At 51.4% G+C, this 22,176-nt stretch overlaps 1 protein-coding gene across 3 annotated transcripts in view; it reads left to right on the plus strand.

Annotated features, from left to right (window-relative positions):
- Nucleotides 1-22,176, plus strand: part of Nacc2 (NACC family member 2) — a 77,848-nt gene that overhangs the window by 18,490 nt on the left and 37,182 nt on the right. Inside the window, exon 1 of one of the 3 annotated variants that reach the window (XM_006980991.4) lies at nucleotides 20,439-21,032. The exons of the other annotated variants lie outside the window; for them this stretch is intronic. The gene's annotated coding sequence lies outside the window, so the exon portion shown is untranslated. Of the gene's footprint in view, nucleotides 1-20,438; nucleotides 21,033-22,176 lie in introns of those variants that run through there. 3 annotated transcript variants of the gene reach the window in all.

A 22,176-nucleotide genomic window follows, 5' to 3' on the forward strand; every position in this document is an offset into this window, starting at 1 on the left:
GGACTCTACTTTTCACTATTTAAAAATTTAAAATATTATTTATAATTTAAAAATATTTATCACTGTGTGTTTGGGGGTGGTGCACAGGATGTGGAAGTCGGGATGGCTTTGTGTAGTTAGTTCTCACCTTCTGCCTTCATATGGGTTCTGGGGACTGAACTCAGTTTATCCACTAAGCCATCTTGCTAGAACTAATTTTCATTTTAATACCAATTTTCATCAGGATAATGTTAATTTTATTAAAATAAGTTGGGGGCTGATGTGTAGCTCAGTGGTAGAGTACATGCCTGGAGTGTCCCAGTCCCTGGGTTACATCCCCAATACCATGAAAAAATAAATAGCAAACTGGGAAACATGTGCAGACTTGTCTGTCAGCACTTAAGCGGTTCATAGGGTTCTCCAGGGAAGCGTTTTCTTTGAACTTCGAGATTTCTTTCTGAGAATTTCCAAGTTAAAAATTTCAATTTTCTTATTTTTGTTTGAACATGTGTTTTCATTTTGTGTGGATCATACATAGTAGGGTGTTTTTTGTTGAAGGACTGGTTCATTTAACATGGGTTGTCAAGTGTGGGTGGTGTTCTGTGTGTTACCCTCACATTAGGCTCTGGTGTTGAAGGTCTGTGGTAACATCCTTTGTTTTGTTTTTGAGACTGGTAGTCAATTTTTTTTTTGTTTTGTTTTTTGTTTTTCAAGACAGGGTTTCTCTGTGTAACAGTCCTGGCTGTCCTGGAACTCGCTTTGTAGACCAGGCTGGCCTTGAACTCACAGAGATCGACCTGCCTCTACCTCCCAAGTGCTGAGGATTAAAGGCGTGTGCCACCACCGCCCAGCTGAGACTGGTAGTCAATTTATGCGTTCTCTTTTGAAAATGTCTCTTTTTTTTCTTTGTAAACCCTGCTAGAGGGCTTTCGGTTTTACTGATTTAAAAAAACAAAACCCAAATAACAACAACAGAAAGAGTGTGTTTTATTTCACTGAGCCCACCCCCACTCTTTTTCTCTTTAGTGTCATGGAGGCCTGCTTCTTCATGGCTCTCCTGGCCTCAAATGGACTTACTTTTCCCAGGATCTTGGCCCAGGAGCTCAGGTTTCAGATTTCAGACTTTTGCCCAGTGTGTGTCTTAAGGCTGCTGTGAGTCTTCCACCCCATTAAGTGGTGCCTCACACATTTTGTGTGTTGTCCTTTTCTGTTCAACACATGAGTCAATTTCTCAGAAGTCTGCTGCTTAGTTGTAAGTGTTGGGAGAATTCTTTGTTGAGTTCCAGCTTGATTCCTTTGTGGTTGTGGTCAGAAAGTATTACTATAATTCCTCTTCTTCCCTCTCCTGCTCTTCCCTTTCCTTCTGCTGCTCCTCTGCTAAGGATGGATCTCAGGGTGTTTATCCGATCATTCATTCAAGATATGACCTTACTCTGGCCTAGACTGAGCCTAGAACTCACTGTGTCGCCTGGGCTGGCATCAAACTCCTGATTACATCCTCTGCTTCATCCTCCTGAGTGTTGAGGTTATAAGTGTGACCCACCACGCCCATCACATTGATGTTTTTTGTGTGTATCAGTGTTCTATTACTTATTTACTTATGGGTTTGTTTTTTTTTTGTTGTTGTTGTTGTTGTTTTGTTTTTTTGACAGGGTTTCTCTGTGTAACAATCCTGGCTGTCCTGGGATTTAATTCATAGACCAGGGTGGCCTGGAACTCACAGAGATCTGCCTGCGTCTGCTTCTTGTGTGCTGAGATCACCCCACAAAAGACCACCACTCATGTATGCAAAAGCAAGATCATTCATTTCTCAAGAGAAAATTCCTGCACGCAGGGGTCAGCCCCACAACAAAATGGTGACACCTGGAGAGAAGCTCTCGGGCTCCTTTTAAGCCCAGCTAGGGAAATCCAGGGACAGTTAGGTCATCTCCAGAAAACACAATTGGCTGAGCAAGCAACAGTTACATCAGTTTAAACTTGATTGGCTGTGGCATCTTTGGATGTGTCAGGGCACACCTAGAGATGTATCAAAAAAGAAGAGAAGGGGGTGAGTGTTGCAGGATCTGCCCTTTTCTGATTGGCTGGCTCTAGGGGGCGGGCCTGCAGTCCTGGCCTCACTGGTGAATGCCTAAGTGGCAAACTGTAAGTGCGGACTAAGGAGGAGAGGGATTCTTCTAAATAGATGATATGTTTTTCTAGGGTGGCTCTGGCTGCATCTCTGGCCATGCTCAGAGTCCCATCATTCTAGTCTTGGAAAACCAGGGCTGAAGTCTTGGTACCTATGTCCCCGGCTAAACCTAGGCCTGGGAGGGAGGACATTAGGACAGCTGTAAAAACTTCCCGTTTGGCTCACCATAGTGGTTCCAGGCGGTGGAGAATTTCTTTTTCGGGGTAATAGGCTATTTTAGGGACCAATTGTACTAAAACACAGAAACCCTGAGTGTTAATTAAAACTTGAGTAGGTACGCAGGGGGTCACACCTGTAGTGCAAGCCCACCAGGCGTCGTCTGGGGGAATTAAGTATCCCGTCCCTGGTGGACTCTGAGTCTCACTGCAGACTGACATAATTTGGTGCGGGCTGGCCGATGCTCTGAGCCTCCCTCTGCCTGACTGTTGTCGTTGGTCTGACTGGGTGTCAGAGGAGTCGGCACAGTTCCCCATTATTGCAGTCTCTTCAGAATAGGGGGGTTTGCATCTAGGCAAAGCCAGAAAGTTTTGGTAAGACTAGGCTTTGAGGCATTCAAAACCAAACAGGTAGGTTTTAAAAGGTTTAAAGGTCCTAGATTGGGGAGTAGGTCCATGGGAGCAGTTTTATGTGTCAAAATGTTTCAGTTTCTGTGGGTCTCTGGGTGGGGGCAGGCATGGGTCTGGTTGGACTCATTTCCTTATTGGGGCCCAGGGGCTTCCACAGTTGTAGGGACTGAACATCTAATTGTAGGGTGAATGATGCTTGCAGATCTGTGGGTGCTGTTCTGTCCTTGCCTTAAACCCCAGGTTTTTTTCTGACATCCAACTAGAGGCCCTTTTTCCAGCATCATTGAATCGAATCAATGCTGGGTTGCCTGCTCCCTTTCCACCATACCCAGGGCAACAGGACGGTTCATATGCCCTTTTTACTCAGATGAAGTCCCTGGTCTTTGGGGTTTTCCACCAGGTGTGACCTGTGGAGACACAACTCTGTGAGGCACAGAAATAGTCACTTGCTCCCCGACAGGTCTTTTTCTGGGCCTTAGTTCTACCATAAAAATATAAACAAACATAAAAACGAATGTAATGTTCTTGAATAAAAGAATCAGTATAGACGCGCCTGGTAAGCTATTTTGGTGAAAAGTGCCCCAAGGTCAAAGTACAGGTCAGGAAACCAGGTCCCTAAGGGGCAGAATGGGAGGTCTGGTTTAGGACCTCCCCCGAGTCTACGTTGATACCTTCCAAGTGAGGTTAAAGGGTTGATGGAAGTTTTGGCGCCCTGTGGGGGCCTGGTTGGAAAACCCCAGCAGACATGGACTAAGGAAACTGAGGAAGCACAGGAGTAAGCCCATTACTTAGCTGGGTCAGTGGCCTTCTGGATTCTCACTTTGAGAGGGTCTTGTGGATGTGCAATGGCCATCCAAAGTCCAAGGTTGACTTCCTCTGCAGTGTGGTCCTCAGGGTCAGCGTGCGAATCCACAGGCTTCACGTGGGAGTGGTGTGTGCAGCTGGAGACCCTGTCAACTTTGATAGTTGTGGGTGTCATCAGGATGACAGTGTAGGGTCCCTTCCAGCCAGGTTCCAAGGCTTCTTTTTGGTGTCTTTTGGTGATCACCAAGTCCCCCTGGCCAGAATCTGTGAGGCATGGGAGTTGGCACCTTTTCATAGACTGCATGCATCTGAGGCCAAAGCTGTTTCTGCACCTGGAACAAGACTTGCAAAGAGAAAGTTGTTCATCAAATTCAACTAACAGTTCTGCCCTAAGGTTGGGTAATAAGGGTGGGGATCTGGCTTACATAATCTCAAACGGGCTTAAGCTCAGGGTGTAAGGAGAATTGCAAACCCCAAAAAGGAGCAAAGGGATGGAGAGACACTCAGTCTCCACCAGTCTCAAGGGTTAATTTAGTTAAGGTCTCCTTTAGGGTCAGCTTCATTCTTTCTGTCTGGCCTGAACTTTGGGGATGATATGCACAATGAGGTTTCCAATTGGTCCCCATAGCCTTAATTAGTTTCTGTGTTACCTGAGAGATGAACGCAGGCCTGTCATCTGAGTCCAAGAACACTGGGAGGCCATACCTTGGGATGATTTCTTCTAGTAGTTTCTTGACCATTATCACAGCCATCTTATGTTTAGTCGGGAAGCTTTAGTCCATTCTGAAAAGTATTTATAAAGACTAACATATTTATAGCCATACAGGCCTGGTTTTACCTCTGTAAAGTCAGTTTCCCAGTTGGCTCCAGGCTGTGTTCCTCTTTCTCTGCTCCCTGTTAACGGTCCTGTGCCCAATTTGGCATTTACCAGGCAACATGTTGGGCAGTGGACTAAGGCTTCCTCCGTTTTTTGGTTTCAGGTTGAACACTTTGAGGTGTGCTCTTGGTAAGTCTTGTACTTTTCTTTCCCCCAAATGGGTACTCTGACGTATCTGCCAGACTACTTGCTGGCAAAGTCTGAAGGGAGGATAATCTGCCCATCAGGAGACCTCTTTGTAGGCATTGGTGTAAGTTCAAAACCTCCGAAATTCCTTCTTGGAATAGGCGGGGTTTTCGGGCAAGGTTGGGGCTGCAGGTCTAGGCTGCAGGTCTGGGCTGCAGGTCTGGGTTGCAGGTCTGGGCTGCAGGTTGACGGTCAGGGTGGCTGCCACCGTAAGGGCCGCTTCTTGAGCAGCTGCACTTGTCCTTTGTTTCACTTAGAGATAGGGTCCTCTCCTTTTTGATGTCCCAGGCAGTGTAATAGCCACTTTTCGGGGCAGCCATATGGCTTGCAGGAGATTCAGGATCTACTGCTTGTTCTTAATAGTCCTTCCTTCTGCCATCAGGAGGCCCCTTCCATTTGTTCAGTCCATTCTAGTGAAGTCCCCCTGCCAGGGATCCAGAGCCTTTCAGAACCCAGCAGACCACAAGAACTCTCTTACCTCCCTGTGACTGTTAGGCCTGGGCTGGGCGATCCTTAGAATAGTCTTTCCTTGCCTCTGACAGCCATCTCCTCCCCCCCTTGAGCATGTGCTCTAATAGGTTACCTTGGTTTGGAAGAGCCTTCTTTGCAGACACACGGTACCCTGAGTTCCCCAAAGTTCAAAGCAAATCCTTGGTAGCCATCCTGTATACCTCCAGAGTGCTGGCCATGATCTACATACTCTAACAGACTGGTGTTTGGGTGGGTTTGTCTGTACTCACCCAAATCTTCGTGGAAGGCTTCATCAAAGATGGTGGGGGAGTTCTTGAATCCCTGGGGTAGCTGTGTCCAGTTTAGTTGTCTGATTCCTTTGCTTAGCTCCTCTGGGCTTTGGGCACTGTCTGATGCGGCTTGGCGTAGTGGCATTGGCCTCCAGTTGTACCACCACAGAGGGCCAGTGTTTGGCTGACACAGCCCTCCAATCCTTGCCCAGACTTGGGGAATTTCCTGGAGCCATTGTAGCAGCCTCCCTGCCTCCCCACTCGGGGAGATCTGTGAACGGCTTGTATTCATCTAAGAGGGCCATAGCGAAGACGTGTAGGGATTCCCTTTTGTGGTCAGTCACTATGATCCCAGCCTGGTCAGAGTGAAAGTGGGCCCCCATTTTGGTCAGCAGACCCCCATTAGAATCTGGCAGTAGACCTTCAACCTCTCCTTACTTTCCTCCATGTTGAAGTCCCAGTTGGGTCTGGTCAGGGACTTCATTGATGAGGCTAGATTTGTGGTGGTCCCCCAAGTCTGCTCCAGGAACCAATTTCCGAGCCTCTGCCAGAATTTGCTCCCTCTCTTCCATGGTGAAGAGGACCTGGAGCAGCTGGTAACATTCATCCCAGGTTGGATGATGAGTAAAGAGGACAGAATCTAACAGGTCGATGTGCTTAGTGGGTTTCTCAGAAAACTTAGGATTTGGGGCTTCCAATTATAGAGGTTGCTAGTGGTGAAAGGCCAGTGGACCAGCTGCTGTCTACCTTCAGCACCAGGAGGGCCCACAGCATGCAGAGGAAGGACCGTGGAGTCGGCTGTAACTGCAGCTCCTCCCTATGAGTGGGCACGAGTGTGAGTGTGTGTGTGTGTGTGTGTCGGGAGGGCTCCTCAGTTTTTTCTTCACACTCCCTCCCCTCCCTCTGCATCCTCTGTTAACCTCACCCCTGTGCTGCCTGTGGATAGAGTCACAGGGCCGAGAAGAACTCTTCCTCCGGGCCCCTCAAAGGGGGAAGGATAGAGTAAGGGGGGTGCTGAAGGTGTCAGTTCCCCTTTCTCCTTTGGCGGCAGGTTCTTTTCTGTTGCCACCTCAACGATCGCCTGGGAGGGTGGAAGGAACGGTTTTCATGTTTAGGGGTTTTTCTACCATCATCTGCCAAGTGGTGATGTAGGAAACCTGATTGGGCTGTCCTGGTGACTCATTGACTATGTCTTTAACCTGATAAATAGTTAGAAGGTTGAAGGTTCCCTCCTCAGGCCATCCCACATCCAGCTCGGGCCGTTCATTCCTGCAAAAGGTAGAAAGCTTTCTTTTCTGGTCAGTTGCCTGGGTCTGGAATTCCTTAAAATGGTTCAGCAAAAGACTTGATGGGAAGGCGGGGGTGGGGTGGGGGTGTGTCCAAGGTTGTCTGCACCATCTCTTCTAGAAGAAAAAGAGTGGTTACAAGACAAAGACACAGAAAGACAACACACCATAAAATGTACCAGTACAGTGCACAAGAAAGAAACCAAAATCGGGATGATGGCCTCTCTTGCTGTAACCAAAATCAGGATGATGGCCTCTCTCGATATAAGTGAGCCCTGATATAAGTGAGCTCCATCTGGCAAGAGTGACTTGCTCTGTCCCATTTCAGTTTCCAATGGACTCAGTCCCTCTCTAGTGGGTCCGAGACATCTCTGGACCCACCTGGCATGGGTGCCAATAGTGTATCTGTGTGGCTCACCCAGGCCTCCAGGATTGGCTTGAGCCTTACAGAGTCATATATAACAGAGACTAACACAGACAGAGAACACTCACTTACCGGCCAGGTTCCTTAAACACTCAAGGTGTTGGGGGTGGGAAGATCCCCCAAATGTTAGGGTCCACAAATCACCCCACAAAAGACCACCTACCACTCATGTATGCAAAAGCAAGAGCATTTATTTCTCTTGAGCAAATTCCTGCATGCAGGGGTTGTAGCTAGAGTTTTTCTGCCTTGCCCACAGTCAGGACAAATCTCTGTCACCCACCATTCCCACAGCTGCTCAGACCCAACCAAGTAAACACAGAGACTTATATTGCTTACAAACTGTATGGCCGTGGCAGACTTCTTGCTAACTGTTCTTATAGCTTAAATTAATCCATTTCCATAAATCTATACTTTGCCACGTGGCTCGTGGCTTACCAGCGTCTTCACATGCTGCTTCTCCTGGCGGTGGCTGGCAGTGTCTCTCTCTGCCTTCCTGTTCCAAGTCTCCTCTCTGTTAGTCCCGCCTATACTTCCTGTCTGGCCACTGGCCAATCAGTTTTATTTATTGACCAATCAGAGCAATTTAACATACAGACCATCCCACAACAAGGGGTCAGCCACTCAACAAAACGGCGATGACCTCAAGAGAAGCTCTCGGGCTCCTTTTAAGCCCAGCTAGGAGAATTCCAGGGACAATTAGGTCATCTCCAGCAAACACAATTGGCTAAAGCAAGCAACAGTTACATCAGTTTAAACTTGATTAGCGGTGGCATCTTTGGACGTGTCAGAGCACACACCCAGAGATGTATCAAAAAAGAAGAGAAGGGGACATAATTGCAAGATCTGCCCTTTTCTGATTGGCTGGCTCTAGCGTGCCAAGACTGGGCAGGCTACGGGTCTTAGTAGTGGGCCAGGGAGAACGCTGTGGTCCTTTCCTCACCAATGAATGGCGAAGTGGCAAACTGTAAGAGCAGAGCTGGGGGCCCATGCCAAAGGCTGGGGTGGAGGCAAGCGGGAGCGGCCCGCTGGGATCGGGCCCCAGCTCCATGCCTGCACTCACCTAGGGTACCCGGCCGCATCCCGGCTTGGTGCCCCCTCTACACTGCTTCCTTTGTTGCTGTCTGTGCTGCCGCCTCCGGGCACGTTTCACTTCTACCACAGCTATTTTGAGGCAGAGTTTTATGTTGCCAGGCTGGTCTCACACTTGTTACACATCTTGATTTGACCTTGAGCTCCTGTCTTTCCTGCTTCTGCCTCCCAAGCGCGGGAATTCCAGGGGTAAACCACCATGCTTCCATTGATCCCAGGGTCTTGCAACACTGTGTAAGGTTCTGCCACTAGGCTACAGCCCCAGCTCAATTTCAAGTCTTAAGTTTCTTGGTGTTTTGGGTTGAGATGCTTTCTATCCTGCGGTGTGCTCCAAAGGCGCTGGGACAGTGATGCTGCTGTGGGGTGGGGTGGTCTGCAAGTGTGGATTAGATCCCGATAGTTGGTGGTGTTTAGTTCTCTGTGTTGTTGCTGATTTTCTGTTCAGTTTTTATACTAGTTGTCAGAGGGCTGGAGAGGATTCCCGAAGGCCTTTGACTCTGCCACTTTCTGCTTCGTGCTTAGAGATGCTACTGTCTAGTATCCACATAGAGCGTAGCTGAGTGTTCTTCATAGGCAGACCCTCGGACCTTCTCCAGTGTGTCTTATCACTTGCTTTATTTGTTTTAATTATGAAGTGGTCCCTGCCTTCTTTTGATTGTGTTCGTATGATTTATCTTTTCCTATCCATTTCTTTTTATACTGCCTATATTATATTTGAAGATTTAAATAATTTTTAATTTGTATATGAGTGTCTGTGAGGTGGGTGTGTGCCTGTGAGTGAGGTGCCATGGAGGCCAGGGGCATCAGATCCCATTGAGCTGAAGTTATAGACAGTTGTGGGCTGCTCCACGTGGTGCTGGGAACCCAACCAGGTCCTCTGCAAGAGCAGTGCATGCTCTTAACCGCTGAGCCGTCTCTGCAGCACCTATGTGAGGATTCTTATACCGGATGTCGATCTGGGCCATACCTTTTTAAAATGAGTTACCTACTACATTTATTTGTGTGTGTGTTTGTGGGGACTGAGGGTGCACACGCCACGGTACTCCTATGGAGGCTAGAGGACAGCTTGTAGGAGTCGGTGTCTCCTGTTACCATCTGGGTCTCAAGGATGAAACAGGCCATCAGGCTTGGTGGGAAACACCTTTACCCACTTAACAATTCTATCAGCCCAGGATCTTGTTCTGTAGCCCAAATTGGCGTTGAACTCACCATGTAACTCAGGCTTGCCTTGAACTTGTGATCTTCACACCTCAACCTCTCAGTATCTCTTTTCTTTACTCCCCCCCCCACTCCTCACCCCCCCCCCCCCCCACAGGGTTTCACTAAGTAGCCCACCACACTCAGCATTTTTCCCGTTTGAAACATTTCTGTTCAGGTACTGCCACGTTTGTCGGTATTGTCATCCTTTATGAACCAGGTAATGGTATGATCAGAGTTGTGTAACCTTCATGGAAATTGATTCAGAACATTTTTATCACTCAAAAACAGACAACCAGGTGGGGTGTGGTGGTGAACACTACTTAGGAGTCAGAAATAGGTGGATCTCTGTGATGTGAGTTCAAGACCAGCCTGGTCTACAAAGCAAGTTCCAGGACAGCCAGAGCTGTTACATGGAAAAACTAAAAACAACCAAACTCTTTAGCAGGCACCCTAACCCCAGCCCCTGTCTATCCGTTACCTGTTCTGGACATTTCTGCACAGACAGACAGTGTGGCCTGGAGTGACTGGCTTTTCTCTCTTACTGATATTGAAGAGTCATCTATGACACGTGGTTCTGACTTCTTACCCTGTATTGTAAATCATATTCTACCATCTAATTTTCCAAAGGTCGTTTACCTTTCATTGGTTGATAGATACTTGGGCTATTGTAACCAACGTTTCTAAGAGTCTGTGCAGGCTGGGGCCTGGTTAGAAGTTAAACACACATTCCACCCCAGCTACCTCTGCAGCTCCTCACTGTGGTTTTCACTTTGATTGCCTGGCTAGCTAATGATACTGAGTTTTATGTGCACATTGGACATTTGTGTCTATTCTTTGGCAGAAAATCTCTTTAGATGCTTTGCATATTTTATATATTCTAGGTATGAGCCACATCAAATATGTGAGTAGCAGATATTCCTGAACAGATTTCTCCCTACTGTGTGTTTGGGGGTGGGTGGGTGGGTGGGTAGTGCGTTTACCCGTGTGTACAGGTGTGTGTGTGTGAAGGCTAGAGGTCTATATCTAGTGTCTTCTTCAGTCATTAGCATACATTTTTTGAGACTGTCTCTCGCTGAACCTAGGGCTCTGTTTTGGCTAGACTGGCTGGCCGGAAAGCCCCTGGGATTCACTTGTCTCCATGCCTCCAAGTGCTAGGTTACAGGCACATGCCACAGTGGCCTGGTTTTGATGATCCACATAGGTCCTCATGCTAATGAGGCCAGCATTTTAGCCACGGAGCCCTCTCCCCAGCTCTTGCTTTGCCGCACTGAGCTCACGTTTGTCTGTGGGGTGAGGTAACGGTCATCCTCGCATGTGTGTTATCCCCGTGGTCCAGAGCTGTATTTTGAAGAGAAAGTTCTTTCTCCATTGAAAGGTCTTGGCATCTTTATGAAATCATTGGCTTTCCACATATGAGGTCATTTAAAGACTCTTCTCTTCCATTGATCTCCACCTGTCTTTTGTCAGTACCACGCAAGTCTAACTGGTATCGCTTAGAGTTAGGAGTATGTGTTGTTTGTGTTAGACAGGGTCTCACTGTACATCTCTGGCTGTCCTGGAACTCACTGTGTAGACCAGGCTGGTCTCCAACCCACCTCCCTCTGCTTCCCAAGTGCTGGGACTAAAGGCGTGCACTACCATGCCCAGGCATAAGATAGTAGATATCAAAAACAGTTAGTTCAGTCTGTCAGCCAGTGAGGGCCTGTCTGTCTGTCTGTTTTGTTTTAAGGCGGTCTCCTGCAGTCCATACTGGCCTCTTGTGGCTGAGGATGACTTTGAACTCTGACTCACTTGCCTCTGCCTCCCAAGTGCTAGGTTTAAAAGTGCATACACATCATGCCTGACTTTTTGAAGTTCTTAGTCTTGGTAATAAAAGAATTTTAAAAGCCGGGTGGTGGTGGCACACCTCTTTAATCCCAGCACTCGGGAGGCAGAGGCAGGTGGATCTGTGAATTCGAGGCCAGCCTGGTCTACAGAGCAAGATCCAGGACAGCCAGGGCTATACAGAGAAACCCTGTCTCCAAAAACAAACAAACAAACAAACAAACAAATTAAAATGGACTAAGAAGGAAGCTGGAGGACAACTTTGGGAGAAAAACAATGAGGCAGGCAAGCTGTGATGTTAGCAGCTGCCTGAGGAAGTGAGAGAGAGGAGAAAGTCATGCTTTTCAGGTTAGGGTCCGAGACAGACAGCTGCAGGGTCAGCAGTGGAGTTTGGGGCTTTATGGGGGGGGGTCGGTGGTCAATGTCTCCCCAAGGAAGAAATTCTGGAAATAGCTGTGCACGTCAACAGCAAGCCAGAGAGACTTTCCCTGGACAAGGCTCGTCCCTGGATGGTCCCTAGGGGTTTTGTTTTGTGACAGGGTCTCACTAAGTAGCCAGGTCTGCTTTTCCCTCCTGGTGATCCGAGGTCATGGGTGAGAAGGGCTGGCTAGCCTTACCTCTTGTGAGGGTAAGAGTATAAAGCCCATCTTGTCCTTTCTGTTGTACCCTGATTTGCACCTGTTAGACCTGGTGGAGCTGAGCATTTGGTGGCAGAACAGGGTCCCTGATGACTGAGCCCCCCCATCTCTGGGGGCTGTCAGACTTGGGCCTAATTCTTGTTTTGTTTGTTTGGTACATAGCCCTGGCTGTCCTGGAACTCACTACGTAGATCAGGCTGGCCTCCAACTCACAAAGATCCACCTGCTTCTGCCTCCCGAGTGCTTTGATTGAAGGTGTGCGCCACCACACCCAGCTTGGGACCACATAACCCAGGTCTTTTCACAACCCAGCAGATGTTTGTCCTGGTAGACTAGGCCATTCCTGGTGTCACCTCCCACCCACTCAGGTTGGGCAGTCAACTTTCTGTACCCCAGTTTCTGTAGAGTCTGGAGGGTGATCCTCTGGCTCATGAGAGCCACATGGAGTGGCCAATAAGGGCATCATCCACAGCCTTCCCAAAGGGCTTTTGTTGTTTACTGGAGTAGGATGTGACTGGAGGGGGGGGGGGTTCCTTGTGGGAGCCTGTTCTGGGGTTCCTCGTGGCTTTACCCAGCAGGTCCGAATAGAGGATGATCAGGACCACGGGCCTGAGTGCAGGTGTCTGAGATGGTCTGCACTTGACTGTGCTGGGGGAGGAGGTCTTTTGCTCCACCCCTTGGCGTCTCTATAAAAACCCTGGGCCAGAGACAGTCGGGGCCCGTTGGAATAGGTTCCAGGCCCTCTCGAGGCTATCCTTTATTTTCTATCTGTTTATCTCCGCAAGATTCTCCGCTATAAATCCTTCTATCTAATATTTCCTGCTGATTGCACTCAAGAAAACTCTGGGAAGCTGTGGGGGTGGTGGGTGAACGCCCCACAGTTCCTGAATCTCTCATTAGCAGGGGTGAACAGGTCTTGGGGCCTTGAGCCTCGTGGAGTGGAGAGAGATGCCTCACTTTCTAGAAAGAGCGGCTGCTGCTTGCTGTTGGAATTCCCTGTCTGGGAACTTCTGTGAGCTGGGCATTTAGGTTTTTCATATCAGCAATTACCTTTTATGGCCTGGTCTATAGCAGCCTGGGCGCTTGCTTGGATGTTTCCTGTAGTCCCTGAGCTCAGTGCAAGTCCCCAGCCCTCCTTATGGGACTCAATGGGTGCCATGCACGAGTTCGGCAGACGGCCTTCCCGGGTAAGACTCCGTTGTGGAACATGAACACAGCTCTGTGCAGCCTTAATTTGCCCCCCAGGATTCCTGCTGCATTATCCATATTTCCTTTAATTTGTGGGATTTCTAGTAAATGGGCTTAAAAATAGTTCTGGGCCTACTGCCAGGGCAGATGCGGGCGGCAGTCATTTCACCAACAGTGAGCGGGGTAACCCTTGTGTCTTTTGGGCCTGTGCCTCCAGCAGGTCCTCCAAGTTGGCCTTCCCAGTGCTCTCCTAGAGGGGAAGGGTGCAGCATCCCATTCCTGGGTAGGAAGTCAGGTTGAGCCTTGACTAAGGACCCTAAGTCTGGCTGGGGAAGTGTGAAATACACACACACACACACACACACACACACACACACCCTAGACCCTCTGCATACTCTGGACCCCCTGCACAGAGGCCCATTCTGCTGGCTAAGAACCAGTTCTGTCTGAACCTGGGTTGGTGGCTGGGACTGCTGCCGCCTGGTGCTTTGCTGAAAGACATGTTTCTTATTCAGTATCTACCAGGTTCCAGCAAACCTCTGCACTAGTATCTCTGAGCTACACCCAATGACAAGTGAGGTCAGGGGGCGCTGAACTGTGTGCTCGAGCCTAGCTCCCAGGCCGATATCCGCAGGCTCCTCCTCTCTACTCTTAGTTTTGTGGAGATGCAAGGCTTTTGTACAGGCCCACGTTCCCCAGTCCTCTGTGGCACAGACTTGGCGTGCGCTGCTCGAGACAGGCCTGCCTGGACTGGTGTCGAGGGCTGAGAGTGGGTGTTGCCCCTCATCCAGCCCCTGGCCTCTCACTCAGCACTTCTGGCCCCTGTGTGGCCGGAGCCAGGTGGCCAGAAGTGCCCTAAGCACGTCTTCTGTTCTCCGCACAGGGAGTTGGCCCTTGTCTGGGGCCTTGGTCCACCCTGACCATCCTGGGAATGGCTAAGCACTGCAGACTGTCTTGGTCCAGGGCCCACTGGGGTACCCTGGACAGGGGCCCAGCAATACCACTGCCCTTAGAGATCTGGGATCTGTTTCAGTGCCACTCAGGTTAGTGCCACGTGCAGTAGTATGGATTCCCAGGTTGGCCCACACTCACTGGTCTCTGGCCCAGAACTTTTTTTCCTGTAGGTCTCCATACTCTTTTCTCTAAAGGTAGGGGAGTTGTACCTCATCTGCCTGTACAGTGCTGTCATTTGGGGTGGGCATGGGTATAACCCTGGGACTCTTCATTGGCTTAGTACTCTGCCTAGCACATCTGTTACCTTTCCTGGTCCTTCAGTCAGGAAGGGTGCATCTGATTGTCCCCAGAGATCAACTCCCAGACAGGACTGTAGGAAGCTCTGACGGGTGTGTCCAGCCACTTAAATGTGGTGTCCAGGGCCAGTGGCATCCCCCAGGAGCCTTTCTTCCGCCTGGTGCCTGCTGCTCTCAATGAAAGTGGGGGCTGGGCATCTGTTGTGGGTAGGAACTGTGTTGGGCCCGATAAGGGAGGAAGTGGAAAAATGCCTGTGGTCCTATTTTGGGGACACACCCAGGTGAGGTTGACTCCCCCAAGGTTATACTTGGGTCCTTTGGGCCTCTGTCACTAGCAGCTCCATGGAGATGGGGGGCTCCTAGGCTGTGTCCTCCCAGCTGATTTAGTGCTTCTGTGTGTCTCTGATTTACATTAGCTTTTTAAGCATAATTAGAAATGCAGGGGATCTTTGTGTCTTACCTCGCCTCTGACTATTTATGGCATGATATGCAGATGAGGAGATCTATGAATATTAAAAATGGGGTGTGCTGGGAAGTGGCTGTCTGTACTGATTGGGTGACCCACAGCCCAGCATGCCTCTATGCCACCCCCTGCCTGGCTCCCTCACAGTTCCCGAGATCCAGGTGACCCTCCCCTGGTGCCCTGGTGCCCTGGTGGGGGAGGGTCAAGGTCACAGGCTGCCGTGGGACCTCTGGCAGGCCCAGGAGTGAAAAGCGCAGCAGAGACAGCTGCCCCTGCTGTGGGCTGTGGCGTACCCCTGTGGGCAGGGGCAGGGGCAGGGGCAGGAGCAGGGAGTCTGCTTTTCAGGGAGGGCCGAGGGGCAGGTGCAGGCGGAGCTGGCACTGGCTTTTTAAGTTATTAAACTATGCCCGAGGGAGACACTCCTCAAGCTTACGTTATTTAAATTACAAATACGAGCAGGGAAGATTGTCGTCGGCTCTTCTCAAAACACTGCTTAAGTCTTTGGAAACCTGGAAGCAGCCCGTGGCTCACGAGAGTTTTGCAGTTGGTCTGCGGGGCTGGAAAGCCAGGGGTCAGGTGCCACAGGGCGGGTGTTGGGCTTGTGGGGGGGCATTCCTGGTGCACTGCACCCCCCTCTCTGAGTGATTTTCCTGTTCTGCAAGATATGCAGTGTTTTGTTTGCCCCAGCCGCTCTCATGTGAAAGCCCTGAGGCTTAGCAGAGCGGTTCTCAACCTTCTTAATGCCATGCACGACCCTTTAGTACAGTTCCTCGTGCTGTGCTGACCCCCAGCCATAGAGTCGTTTTGTTGCTACTTCATGTCCGTAATTCTGCTGTTGTTATGAATCATAATGTAAATATCTGATGCGCAGGATATCTGCTACGCGGCCCCAGAGGGGTTGCGACCCACAGGTTGAGAACCGCTGCCTTAGAAGGACACAGACTGATTGGGGCAGGTGGTTATACCTTAGGTGAGCTGTGGATGGGAGAAGGTGTTGCCTCATTGTGCTGTTCCTGTGGACATAGGGTTCTACTGGTCCACACTAACCCTCAAGGGCCAGGGCTGTCAGATCCAAGACTGCATCAGCAGGAGGAGCAGCACAACCCGTCACTGTGATCCCTGGGTGTGGGTGGTTGTGCGCCATGGACCACACACACACACACACACACACACTCACACACACACACACACATACACACACACACTCACACACACATACACACACACACACACACTCACACACATACACACACACACTCACACACACACACTCACACACATACACATACACACACACACTCACACACACACACACTCACACACACACTCACACACACACTGGTTTTGTCTTCTCTCTAAGGACCGTTAAAAAGCAGCAAGGGGGAAAAGATTGACTAGCCAATTTTTGAATTGGCTAGCCTCCCTTATCCTTCTGGAGGAAAAAAAAGAAAGAAATGAAAAGAAGAAAGCTTCCAGGCAAACATTGGGTTGTGCAGTTAAACCAGGCTTTTATGGCTGATGCTGGCCCAGGCCTGTGGTCTGGGGTGGAGGCTGCTCATGGCTTATGGAAGAGAAGAGCCTCATCTAAAGGGGCTGATGTGGTTCCTCCCTGCTTCTCCAAGGGAACCTATCATGTTGGGGAATTGCCTCTTCTTCTGTGACCTAGAGCTAGGGAACCTCATGCAGTGCCAGCTCTGGTACCCAGGAGGAGTCAGTTGAGCAGGTCCGGACCTCACCTTCTTGCTCTTGTCATTTGATGACCAAAGATTGCTCTGACCCTGGGTGTCAAAAGTAGGAAGCCAGGGAATTTGATGCTTAGGTGTGCAGGACTCAGACCCTGGGTCTGCAGCTCCCAGGTCTGTGATCCCGGCCTTCTCATTTGTACCATCCAGAGCGGTTCAGATGGGCAAGCAAGCAGCGTTGCAGTTACCACGAGCACTGTGGGAAGGGGCGTTGGCAGCCCCTGCTTCTGCTGCCTTCTGTGAGATGCCGAGGATTCCATTAGTAGCAGGGCCTGGGGCAGCCCAGCTCTGCCTGATGGCATTTTAAAAGTTTAATGCAGACCTCGGGGCCAACCTGGTGCCTCACCCAGCTCTTGGAGACCTGAGCACTCCTGAGCCAGCAGCCAGGACCCTGGGAGGGTTAACGCAGGGCTCTGGGGCACCACCCCATCCCCCGCTGTTTTCTGGTGACGGCATGCCTAAGTCAGCTGTTGGGAAGGAAGCAGATCCCTAGCCTACACTGTGACAAGAAGGGGTTTCTTTGCTGTCTTCACTGAGCTCCTGCCAGGCTGTGTTCCTGGAACCCCACACGCTCCTGCCCCTGTCCTCCGGCAGCCTCCATCTGCAGTCCCTGCTGGGGCTGGTGCCTCCTGGTGCTTCTGGCCTGCCTGGGATGGCGAGGCTGCTTGGGGAGGGGCTCCCTTGCAGCGCTGCCTTCTTCTTCCTTGGCAGCTATGTGGTGGTACCTGTGTGTTTGTGGAGGTCCAGAGCTTCTTATTAAATTGACAGAATTAAATCTGCAAAATAATTGCATTTCTCTCTCCTCCCTTTGCTTGCTGGTAGTCATCGTGCAGACACCAAGTGCCGTCTTTCCGGTGCTGTGCCACTGTCTTGCAAGTTCCTAGAGCCCTTGGTGGGATGGAAGAGTTTCTGCCAGATTCCAGACAGGACGCACAGGTTTGGGGGTGTTGTTGGGAAGGTTGGCCTCTGCTTATTGGTGAGCTTGTCCTGTCCCTGGAGATGATAGCCTTAGAGTGGTTTTGTGCCTGCCAGATGTCTTGTGCCTTTGCTTCCCAGAGGTGTGGTTCTGAGACCTGGGTATCCCTGGAGTGCTGTGTGGCTGAGATCTGTGTTCTCATTTGAATCCTTCCTGGGAAGTGAATCCCTTCTGCTTGGGAACTGAACTCTGGTGAGACACTGCCTGGCCTCTGCGTGCAAGTGTATCTGGATGTAGCTCTAGAACCGTCACCTCTGTCCCCAGTGTCCCCCCTCATCAGTTTGCACTCCACATCGGCCTATTGGCTTTGGTGCTTTCAAGGGACTGTTAGGGCCCTAGCCTCCCTTGGGGAACTGTCTACAAAGACCTCACCCATCTCTCCTATTCTGGAGATGTCTGGGAACTCCCAGGAGCCTCTGCTGTGTGGGGCAAGGGTACCAAAGGTGAGAATAGCAGTAGGAATTGTACTTGGCTTTGGGATGTTTTCATGGGTTTCCCAAAGTAGGGCCCATCCCGAAGGTGGTTATGAAGAGACCGTTTTCTCAGTGCGGACGCTGTGAGGATGGATGGGGTAAGCAAAGGCCGATACTGCCAGTTTACTGCTTGACTCTAGAAATTTCCATAAGCAAACGAATGTAGCAGAGCTCACCTTGGAGAGGAGCCCTGCTGGGCAAGGAGGGAAACAGGGAAATTGAGTTACAGAGGTTGCAGGGCACAGCTGGGCACCACTACATAGGGTTAGTGTAGAGAGCTGTGAGGAGGCCTTGGTGCTCTGTCAGGCTCTGTCCTTCCCACTGAGCTGCCTTTGGCCCACTTAGGGGCAAGGCTCCCTCATCTGGCTGCAGCTCCAGGGTCAGCCCTGGCCAGTCTTACTTTCACGGTCCTGGAGAGTAAGCCAAGCCTTTACTTGATTCTTTTCTCCTAAAGTTCAGCTTTGTTTTTGCCCCAGCCAAGGCTTCTAAGAAAGCAACCTAAAACCAGCTCCGGTCCGGTTCTTGCAGGCTGGGTGCAAGCATCAGCCTTGCCAGCACAGGTGGCCTGAGGACAAGGTAGCAAATGAACCAGTTGTCCTCGGTCCCAGGGGACCAAGCCGGCCTCGTCACCTTCTGGGAGAATAATGGCCCCCTTTTTGCCTGAGCTGGACTGGCCCAGGTCCTGGGCACCAGCCCCTGAGGGATGGACACAAATGCCTCACCTGCTCAGGTCACAGCAAATCATAGACATCATCAGTCTACGCAGTAGCAGGCCCAAGCTGCAGGAACGACAGACTCTGTCTCATTCTGTGCTCTGTAACGTCCCCAGAGTCCACCCTGACCCCCAGCACACAGCTGACACCCGAGACTGCAGGTCATAGGAAATGGCTGATGCTGGCAGGACATAGAATTTCAACTTGGCCCACAAGCTGGGGCCCACTCTGCTGGAAGGGGCCGGTCCCAGGAGCTTTCCTTGGCCCTCTGATTCTTTGTACCTGGTTACTGATCAGCTTAGCCCTGGGTATTGGGACCCTACCGGAGCTGGGTCATACTGCAGCTTTGCTGGCTTCTGTCCCCTGGCCAGGCTTCAGGAGAGCCTCTGGTGGGTTGGGGTTGCCTGTGGCAGAAGCTGTGGCTTCCTGAGAGGAAAGCTTCTCTGTGGTGGGTGCTGGAGATCTGGAAATGGGGCCTTTTGGTCTGTCATGTGCTGTGTGTCACTGAGTAGCACAGTCCCTCTCTAGCCAGGCCCAACAGTCAGCCAGTGAGTGACCCGTTCAGCCTAGAACATACCTGGTCCTGCCCAAGATCAGCTAGTGAGGCCTACCTGTTAGATTTCTGCAAGGAAGCAGCCACTAAGTAGGAAAGTGGAGGGCTTGTTCTGGATAAGGTACAGCCCAGAGGTGACCCTGCAAAGCCCCGGGTCTCCTGGCCTTGGAGAATAGCCCTTCAGTAGCCCTGAGCACTAGTTTATAGCCCCCAAGTCCCAGTGAGCCTCATGGCCAGCCCGCGGGTCCTCATTACCTCCTTTAGGAGGCAAAGAAGATTAGGACAAAGGCTTGGAGGGCTTTGCAGGCTAGGCTTGCTGGCAGCCTCCACACCTGGATTTCCTCCCATCCCTGTTCAGCGGCTTTTTGTCTGGAGCCCACAGTGTGTAAATAGGGAGGCGCCAGATGGCTCTTTTTTTGTTCTCTTGGTGCCTTGGAGGGTACACTGGGAATGAGGGACCATTAATGTTACCACCTCCTTCCAGCCTGTGTCACCTTGATAGTACTGCTGCTCAGTAGACATCACCATTGCCAGCCTTGACCCTGTCCAGCCTTGCAGGTAGAATATATATATATATATATATATATATATATATATATATATATATATATATATATATATATATATATATATTCAATTTTTTTTTCTGGTAGCACAGTTAGTGACAGGCGAGGGAAACTGATACAGGCTGTCTAATAGCTCTCCCTAAGGCCCTTGCAATTAAGCAAATGGTGTAAGTCTGGAAGGAGATGCCTATCCTTTGCACAAGCAGAGCATGGCTGCTCCTTCCTAGAAAAAGACCTCAAAAAGGGCATGGGAGACACCTCAGACAGGCCCCCATAGCTAGTCTTCATTTCCAAGAAGTGTTTCAGGGGGACCAAAGGAGCAGGCACCCTTCACCTCCGCAGGGGTCTGCCTGGCCACAGAGTTGCTCCTTTCTTAAAGAATCAGTCAGGGATAAGAAGATGGGGGCGGGCTGGGGGCAGGGTTCTGGACCTGCAGGGCCTTCTGTTATGGAGCCTGTGGCCCATCAGGGTACCCAGGCACTTGGCTCTGAGGCTCTGAGGAGAAGTGGGGGAGATAGCTCTGGGGTTCTGCCCCTCCCCGGTCTCTGCCTCTTTAGGACCCTCTGGCGCCCTCTTTCCTGCTCCCCCCTCTCCTGGCTGTGCTTGAACCCCTTCCCCACCCGGGTGCTGCCATCCTTCCTCTCCCTAGCCGCCCTGCCTCCTGCCCAGCCTCTGCTACCCAGGAAGAGTTAAGCTAGACGCTCTGCCAGCTCTGCAGACTGTTTGGAATAGTTTAAATGCTTTGACACTGGGTCTGTACAGGATGGCAGAGAGGCAGTTTACTGGGTAATTCATATGCAAAACTGCACTATAAATTTCCAAGCTGTCTCAGTTGCCGTGGCACCACGAAGCATTTCTCCACGTACAGTACAGTATTTCTGCCATCTTTGTTTGCATTGCAGTGAGTCATCAAAAGTCTGTCTTGCACCAACACCCGGAGCCGTGCATTCCTCTGGCACCAACGCGCCACTGTTTTTAAAGCTGGGGCTGGGAGCTGGCATTTACTTCAGCTCCCAAATCAAAGGCGGCTATTCATTCCCGAGAGCTGCCTGGATGTTCGTCTGCATCCGGCTGCTTCATTGAGATGCTGCGCGCTGCCCGGGAGAGCCGGCCTGGGTGCAGCTGAGCTGCGGCCGCCGAGCCCAGCGCCCAGCTCTCTGCCACCCCCACCCCTCCTGCAGGGCTCCTCACACCCTCCCCACCTCAGGGTTCCTTGCTGCATTCCCCGAGCAGCTGGCGGGCCGGCGTGCGGGAGCCTGCTGCCAGGCTGAGCGGGCAGTGTCTGCCGCCGGCCACAGCCGCTAAAGGTAGGTCTTTCCTTTCCGGTTAGTGCCTACGGGCCAGCCCAGCAACTTCTCTGCAGCGGGGGCACTGCGGGACGCCCCGGCGCTGCGCCCACCTGCCCAACTCCTGGCGCAGGGTGGCTCCGCCCTCCTCTCCAGCCACCCGGCGCCTCTGCGGCCGCCCGCACTTTCCTCCGCGGGACACAGCGGCCCTTTGTGCGGCTCTGCAGAGTTGGGCCAGGGCCTGCGCCTTCTCCGGCCACCCCCACCCGCCACCGGCAGAGTCCTGTGCTGATAAACAGTGGCAGCCTGCCCCCACCCCTGCCCCCTGGCGGGTTTAGTCCTGAGACCCTTCTAGTTACCTGGGCTGGGACCAAGCCAGCAGGGATTGGCCAGTTTTGGAAGTGGGGCGGAGGGAGGGCGCACAGGCGCGAGGCTGCTCTGCGACAAGCGCCAACTCCTTTTGCATCCCCGAGGGCGCTCAGGACCTGGGTCCGGGTTTGGGAGCTTCCAGGAAGCACAGAGTGCACCCATAGCCCTTCCACCCGGCAGGAAGAGGTCTGTCCCCAAGGGAAGAGTGGAAGAAGGAGCCCACAGAGTTCTCCCGGCCTTAGTCCACCTTCCTAATGCGCCTCGTCCCTCCTTGTCTTGTCCGTCAGAGGAAGCTTGAAGCTGAGCAAGGGACATGGGAGGGGGACAGCTGCCCTGCAGTTGCTCAGAGTGCCCTCCGCAGGCTGCTCAGCCGGCGGCGAGGAGAGAAAACAAACCTGAAACTAAAGCCCTCCCGGCTCTGGGACGTCCTTCCCAGGGAAGGCTGCGGAGTGAGGGGCTTCTTGGCTCAGGGAACTTTTTCCCTTTAGAGAGGAGTCCCTGAGATCGCTGGTGGGCTCCGTCCTTACCCCTCACATCCCAACCAGTGGGTGACTTGTCTGTCCACTTCACTCCTGTCGTGTTCTCTGGAGGCTTCAGGCCTCTGTCCAGTGTCCTCTGCAGAGATGGGAGAATGAAGCCCTGCCCTCAGAATTGTTGGGAGCAGTTCATGGGTGCTGTGGATGGGGTAGGTGACAGAGGTCTTCTTGCCTGTGTAGGGGCTCAGGATCATTGTGTTCTGCTTCCAAGCCAGGATCTGGATTCTGAGCACCCCACCCCCCAATCCCTGTTTGGGGGT

Source organism: Peromyscus maniculatus, chromosome 4 (assembly GCF_049852395.1).
Source record: "Peromyscus maniculatus bairdii isolate BWxNUB_F1_BW_parent chromosome 4, HU_Pman_BW_mat_3.1, whole genome shotgun sequence".
Lineage (NCBI taxonomy): Eukaryota > Metazoa > Chordata > Mammalia > Rodentia > Cricetidae > Peromyscus > Peromyscus maniculatus.